Source organism: Ursus maritimus, unplaced genomic scaffold (assembly GCF_017311325.1).
Source record: "Ursus maritimus isolate PB19 unplaced genomic scaffold, ASM1731132v1 scaffold_14, whole genome shotgun sequence".
Lineage (NCBI taxonomy): Eukaryota > Metazoa > Chordata > Mammalia > Carnivora > Ursidae > Ursus > Ursus maritimus.
Window position 1 is genome coordinate 61,484,505 of NW_024423786.1, and position 7,544 is coordinate 61,492,048.

General features: G+C 58.5%; 1 long non-coding RNA gene across 1 annotated transcript; it reads right to left on the reverse strand.

Annotated features, from left to right (window-relative positions):
* Nucleotides 1–1,443: 1,443 nt before the first annotated feature.
* LOC121102622 lies at nucleotides 1,444–7,486 on the reverse strand. The gene is made up of 4 exons (XR_005834742.1): nucleotides 7,358–7,486; nucleotides 6,601–7,026; nucleotides 3,993–4,107; nucleotides 1,444–2,845 (listed from the first exon to the last, which is right to left on the reverse strand). It is a non-coding gene; the product is annotated as an uncharacterized LOC121102622 (long non-coding RNA).
* Nucleotides 7,487–7,544: the final 58 nt, after the last annotated feature.

Below are 7,544 nucleotides of genomic sequence, written 5' to 3' on the forward strand. Positions count from 1 at the left end.
GGAGGGCAGAGGCAAGAGCACACGTTAGGTCTTGGAGAAACTGAGGCAGGCAGCCTGGCTGGAGGAGGGTGGAAAAGACTCCAAGAGCAGGACTCGGCATGGACACCTACATGGGAAGCTAAGGACTCTGGGCTTTTCCTGCTCCTGAGGCAGGGCGTCACCAGAAGCTTCCAGAAGCTTCCCAGAATGGTGACAAAGGGTTTTCGTAGGAAGAGTCTTCTGCCGAAGCAAGGAAGACCCACAGGCGGGCACACGGTGACAAAAGCTGAATGGCATGTGGCAGAGCACGGGGTGGGGAAGTGAGAGAAGCCAGGACCCCGGGGGAGGCGGCGCCCCCACACTGGCCGGGGAGAGGAGAACAGGAAGATGGAGGGAGGACCCAGAGGTGACTCCAAGCTTTCACGTCTAGGATGCTGTTGTCACCAGAGACCAGAATGGGGAAGTCTACAGAGGAAGCCCGCTTTGTGGGTGAGGAGCTGGGCTCCCGACAGGGGTTGGAGCTGCAGTAAGTGGAAACAGCAGGCACGGACTTGGAGAGGGCCGCGCAGGTGTGGGGGAGGGACAGAGATGTGCCCAGGGATGGCGGGAGGAGGAGGTGCGGGCGGGACGAGAGAAAGTTCCAGGGGAGCTGTGGGCATCAGAGGCCTGGGAAACTCCAGAGACATGCCAGGGAGGAGGAGGCCACTGGAATTCACCATGACGGAGCCACTGTGACCTCGGAGGGAGCTGTCCGACACAGAAGCCGGGGTGGAGGGAGGCCGGGCGCCACTGGGGTCTGACCTTGGGAGCGGCCCGGAGCCCTGCCATGAAGACGGACACCACGAGGGAAGGAGCAGCTCCTCCAAGTCCACACTCGGAGAGCAGACTGGCACAACCCACAGGCTGTGAGAGTCACGGAGCCCATGTGATCCAGGAGGGAAGGGGTGGGGAGGGATGAGCTGGTGACCCGGGGACAGAGGCCAGGCCCACCCCCACCCTGGGGTCTGAACGTCACGCTGCAGTCCCCTGGGTTCCCTTAAGCGCAATAACAGGACAAGGAAAACTCTGACTTTGAGGCTTCTCAGAACGAAACTCCCAAGATGTCAGTACAGAAGTGAATGCAAAACACGAAATTCTATGAAACACTGGCTCCAAAACCCCCCGGACGAGAGGCCATCAATCCCTAGTACCACCACCAGGAGGTTGGGCAAGGTGGGCCCTGACAGCGGGTGTGGGACAGCCGTCCGGGAAGGGGATCCTCAAAGTGGGGCTCGACACGTGTCCCTCACCAGGTGTTGAAAGGTGCCAAGAACAAGAGAGCCCCCCCCAAAAGCCCATGTTCCAGCAGACGATGTGAGCGAGGGTCCCGGGGTCCGCTGCCCTGGATGGCGACACTTTTCTGACCACCAAAGCACCCCCGCTCGGGAGGAACAGGCTGTGGTATCTGTGGGGGAACCGGCCAGCTTTGGGATTTGTTTATTCATGGCCACTGAACTTCTTAAATTCAAATTCCGTTCTCAGAACAACCGAATTGTATACAACCAGTCAGATGCGGCCGCTACGATTTGGAGAACTAGAGACCTGGGGATGGAGCAATCTTGGCCTCCATTCTCACGGCAATCATGTCTACACAGGACATGTATTTCCCCTGAATGCTTCCCCCGACGGGGAACTCATTACCACAAGGCCACGCAGTCCACTGTTGATCTGCTCCGAATTTGTCCGCGATCTTCCTTGTAGCAAGCTGCGGCCTATTTAGGTCCTGTTCTTTTCCTTCCTGGAGAAGGATCCTCACGGAGCAGGCAGCCTTCGCCTTTTCCCGAGGACACTGCCCTTCGAACATCTGGAGATAGATACGACTTGTCCCTGGTGCCCTCTTCTTAGAGGAAAACCTCTCTGCTTCTTTGCTCCTTCTGCATGACGTCATCACGGTCTTGGCTACCTGCATCTGCGTTTGAACTGGTTTATCAGCATCCCCGCCAGACGCAGCACCTGGAGCAGAACTGGGCCAGCCCGTCGCTGAAGGGCACGGGACGCAAGGACTCATGGGAATTCATGGCTGCCTGTCGGAGGCTAAGTATCAAAGGTGACATCAGGCCCCGGCTGGGGGGCACTGAGGCGGCAGGTGCATGTGCCTGGAAGGCTCAGGAAGGGAGAAGAGGAGGGGAAGAAGGCCCCCGGAGGCCAGGACGTGCGGGCGGACGAACTAAAGACCAGAGCCTTTATGCCGACTTTCCAGGAACAGATCACTCACCCCGCCCCCGCTCAGGCCGCCGGCTCCGGGTGCAGGAAAAGATGAAACTCCTCCAAAGTCACTTGGCCAAGCCAGAGCTCCTCCCCACCTGGCGACCGCAGGACAGAACAGGAACATGCAGGCCCACCTCACTTATGAGTAAGGATGCAAAAATCCAAAAGAGGTTCCGAGCAAGTCAAACCTGGCACTGCATTTAAAGAATAAAAAATGCCTTGACCAAACGGGGTTTGTTCTAGAAACGCAGGATGGGCTCAACCCAAGGAAGCTAATGATGTCATGTGTCACGCAAATCTACGGCAAGGATAAAGGATGCAAGAATCTCCTGGTAGATGCTGACAACACCTATTTGACAGACTTCACTTCCATTCATGCTTCTAGAAATCCTTAGTCATGAGGAACTGAAGAAAACCTTCATCACACGTGGTACTTGACCAGGCCCACATACCAGAGAAACAAAGCCCTGGGCTCAGGCCGGTCCCTGGCGCTTGGGGAGCCGGGAGCGGCTGGGGCTAAGAAACAGCAGTGCTGGGATGGAGCAGAGGGCTTCTTGTAAGGACGCCGCGAGCAAAAGTAACGCTCTCTCATCATCTTGAAAATGGCCTGAATTCAAGACTTGATGAGAAATCCAGAAAGTGTTAAGCATGGTGGGCGGGGGCTCCATGAGTGGTTAGGGAGCTCACCCCCTGCACCCACCCCTCCCACGCACCCTTTTTCTTTTTTAAGATTTCATTTATTTATTTGTCAGAGAGAGAGAGCAGACACAAGCAGGGAGAATGGCAGGCAGAGGGAGAAGCAGGCTCCTCGCTGAGCAGGGAGCCCAACGCAGGACTCGATCCCAGGACCCTGGAATCAGGACCTGAGCAGAAAGCAGACCCTTAACTGACTGCGCCACCCAGGCATCCTGACCCTGACCTCTTACGCAAAAGTTTGAAAGAGAGAGGGAGGGAAATCATGTCTGTGTGTGTACGCACACGTGTGCCTTTTTCTGGCCGTGCGGGAGGAAGAGGGGTGGATAACCTATCATCTCCATTATCAAGGAAGCCCATTATCTAGAGAGCGTTCAAAAGTCTCCTGCAAGAGCGGTAGGTGTAGATGTGATCTAACCCAGAAAAACACACCGAGGAGGTGGGCCTCCTCAGCCTGGCTGCGTGGAAATGGCTCTGTGACGATGTGACTCGTGTCAAGAGTCCAAACCACGTGGCAATTCAAGCACAGACGCTCAGACCCCAAGCCCCGCACACCTCAGCGCCTGCATGGACTTTGTGGTCCGGGGAGGACCGCTCTGGATGGAGAAGAAGGATGTGGGGGGTGACCGGATGATAGAAAACCAGGGTTTGTTAACCCTGTAAGGGCAGCCGCTCCGGAGACGCACAGAATAAAGGCCCAGCAGACAGCGTGCCGTGGGGGCTCCCTTTGCTGCTGGGGGCCGCTGTGAAGGCACCGAGGCAAGGGCCTCCTGCCAGGGGCCCAGGGCAGCAGTGAAACACGCTCTGTGCTGATGATAAGTGCCGCAGAAAAGGGAAGCACCGCTAATAGAACGAATGGCCTCCAAGGCGCTGAGCCGCTGGTCCACGCCACACACTGGGCGAGCTCAGGGCGTCATGGTAGAGATTATTGTGATCGGCATTCTTGTTTCTTTCTTTCCTGGATCTCTCAAGTCTCACCATGAATAAGACTTCGCTAAGGAAGCCTTTCCTTCACCCCCCCAAGCTATAGGGAGCTCCCTTTGTGTAAAATCACAGGCCCCATTAATCCTCACCATTGTGATGAAATGGGATGTGAGTCTAGCGTCTTGCCCGCCTGACGAATCTCGAATCTTGGGAGGACAGGAACACTGTCTGTGTTGCTCAGGAGGGAGGGAGGGAGCCCAGCACCTGCCCGGTACAAGGAAGGTGTTCCGTGGAGAAGTGCTGAGCCAGTTAGGGGAAGGTGGGAGCTCAGGAAGGGACTGCAGAGAGCACCTGTTACACACCTCCATGCCGGTGACAACAGACACCCTTGGGGACGCACACCTACGGACCCAAGGTCGCGTGCCTAGCAGTGGAGGAGATGGGCAGAAATAAGGCCAACCAACTCCATGGGAGGCAGAAGCCGAGACGCCACCTTCAGCCCTCACACCCCAGCCCCTGCCCCCAACAAGGAAACCACACAGCCTCATTTGCCTAGGTCAATAACAGCAGCTAGAAGACTCCAGAGGACACGAAAATGAAAAGCACACCCCTCCCTCCTGACCCCACCCTCCTGCACAGGGGCAACTCCCATTGTTGGCATGCATGGATTTCTTGCCTCTGACATTGGGGGGGGGGGGCGTTCATGGTGACAGCTTAACAGCCACACATACCATCAGGTGGCTCAGGTGAGCAAGCCAACAGGTTGCTGGTCAGACCCTGTAGGCCAGACGGGTCAGCACTCAGGCAGGAGGACACACAAGGTGTGGTGAGGACAGGGAGAATGATCAGGGCCAGGGAGTGGGGAGGGGTGGTTGGAAAAGACTTCAAACATGATGAAGTTTGAAAGGGGGGGATGGAGTCACAGTCCACTGGGCAGTAGAGGAAGGGAATGGCAATGTGTGGAGAAGGAATAGCAGGTGCAAAGGCACTGGGGTTTGCCCGAGCTTCTGGAGATACAGCAACAGGGTAGCCCTGAGCTGGCTGGCGGGAGGCCTGGCTAGCCATGCCAAGGGGTATGAGCCGTCTCCAGAGGGTGGTGGCAGCTCTGAAGGGTTCACAGTCGAAATTCTTGCTCCGATTTGTTGCCTTACGTGATCACGGCAACAGGAGCAAGGCTGAGCAGGGAGCTGGGGTAAGGCTGGAGCCTAGTACCCCAACTGGTAGACCCACCAGACCCAAGAAGGACCCAGCGCCCGCTCTGTGTCACCAGTCACCCACTGCGTCCTATCCCTCAGCCCCCACCCTCCTACTGGGGACACCTTGCTACAGCTCTATCTCCCTTATCCGGAAGGAAACCCCCAGTTATCCAGAACTCCGCCGCGAGCCTGGAAGCAAACAGAAAGGACCCGTGGTGGGCCACCACTCATGCCCCCAAAGCCATTATTTTGTGCGCTACCAAGAAAGAAATATTGCTGTCTATTATAATGGTAAGATGCATCTTGAAGTCTGAGTCGTTAAAATGTGAAAATATGTATGTCTTCAAATCCACAGACTATCCTAATACGTCATACACGTTTGCTCTAGGAACATCTCATCTTCCCTTGGCGCACAAGTCAGATGTAACCCTTCCTTTGTTCCCCTCCCACACACATCTACGCCAGAGGCTTAAAAATCAAACTGAATGACCGCTCATCACTCTCTGGCCCCTCTAGAAGCTTCCTTCCTTAGGACGCTGATCCAGGCCTTCAGCCCACCCACAGCTGAGCCAGACAAGGCTTTGGGTTCACAGGGATCCCGCAGGGCTGGCCAGGTCGGCCCACCAGGGTGAGACCCTTGGAAGGAAGGCAGAGTCAGCAAGGCCGGAGTGCGTAGGGGAATCCAAGCTGGGGCCTCTGGGCTGCCCAAGACGCTACTGGCGGCTTCTGGCTGTCTTCCTTTGCCGCTTCTCAGCCAGGCGGCCCCCTGATCAGTGTGGAGAACCTCATCATCAGTACTCCTCCAGTAACCCCAGACACACTTTCCACCTAGTACCTCCACTTAGCTTCCACGGATTATCCCGGAAAGCAGCAAACAGAGCAGCATGGGAACGAGCAAGGGGGGCGGAGGTGGTCTGCTTCTATTACAAGTTGGGGAGAGAAGATAATCATCTCCCCCTTAAGCTGGAGGTGTGTGTGTGTGGGGGGGTGCTTAAAACCCCAATGAGGCCCCATATACAAAGACCCCAAGCCTGCCTGTCCCTACAGTTCTGGCTGCTTATGGTTCAAAAAGCAGGGAAGGGTATCCTGAAAAGAGAGGGTATCCTGGAAGAGAGAGCTTGACCATTAGAAACCTTCTTTGTCTTCCTGGACGCGCGCCCCAGCGGGCACGGGGAGGAGGCAGGGAAGCCCCTGATCTCCATGCCCCTGTTCTGCAAACACCCAGGAAGCCGCTCCCATGTGCAGCTAGTCTCGTCACACTTTTCTCATGGAATTTCCCCGCAGCCCCGTGAGGCCACTATTACAGCCCATTTTACAGAGAGGGCAACGGGCTGGGGGAGGGGCAGAAGATGCTCAAGGTCACGCAGCAAGACCCCGGAGGCAGCTCAAGTCTCCTTTCCACATCACATGGGGCTCCCAAGCAAGGGCTCCAGGGCATCACTGAAGGAGCTTATTCAAATTTTAGAAAAATACAGATACCAGACCTCCCCCCCATCCCCCCCCCCCAAAGTCGGCCCTGGGGACTGTGTGCTTTAACGAGCTCTGGGAACCAGCGCCTTACCAGGTGGGCCAGGCCAGGAGGAAGAGTGTGGACGAGAAGATGCAGCGACCACGGGAGGGAGGAAGGGAAGGGCGATCCAGAAGGGGCCTTCCGGGCCGACCTGGCCTACTTTTAGCCCTCATTTCGCCTAAACCCACCCCTCGTCTCTGCGCAGAGGCTTGTTAACTCACTTGATACCACATCCTGCTGCTTTCATCTCGCGTTCCTTTTCCCCCTGAACCATCGCCTTCCTCCTACTGACCTGAACCTCTCGCTTATTTACCCCGGGCCTGGAATGGGCCAGCGCGCACGCGCACACACCTGCACACACGCACCCGCGAAGTCACGCAGGGACACCTGGGTGTAAACACGGCTCCTGCCGCCGCGCCGACGAGCAGTGCTCTAGAAGAGCGGCCGGCGCCTAGGCACCTCCGCGACGCCGGGGTCCTGGAGGCGACGCCCACGCTCACCGCCACCGTCCCCAGGCGGAGGGGCGCGGGCTCCTGACCCCCACCCGGGCCGACCTGCGAGGGAGGCGGGAGGACGCGCACCACCCCAGGGTTAGGCAGTGGCCCCCCGGACGCCCCTTCTGCCTCCGGGAGTACCGGGAGGGCAGATGCACGGACGCCCGTGCCCCCTGGGGCCGGGACACAGCGGGGCTGCCCAGCCCGCCCGCGGCCAACGCCGCTCTCAGAGCCCACGGCTCCCCGACGGTCCCCACGCTGCTCCCCACACCCCCGCGCACGCCCTCGCCCTCGCCGCCCGCCCGGCCACGCACCTGCAGTTCCCGCCGGGCGCCGAGCCCCTCTCCAGCGGTGACTCCCCGCGGTTCGCGTGCGGTCCGGACCACCGCGCCGGGCTGGAGCCGCGCGGCGAGTCCCAGCATCGGCCCGGGCTGTGCTCGGACGGCGGGCCGGGGGCGGGGCCACGCCGCGGCGGGGCGGGGCGGGGCGGGGCGGGGCGGG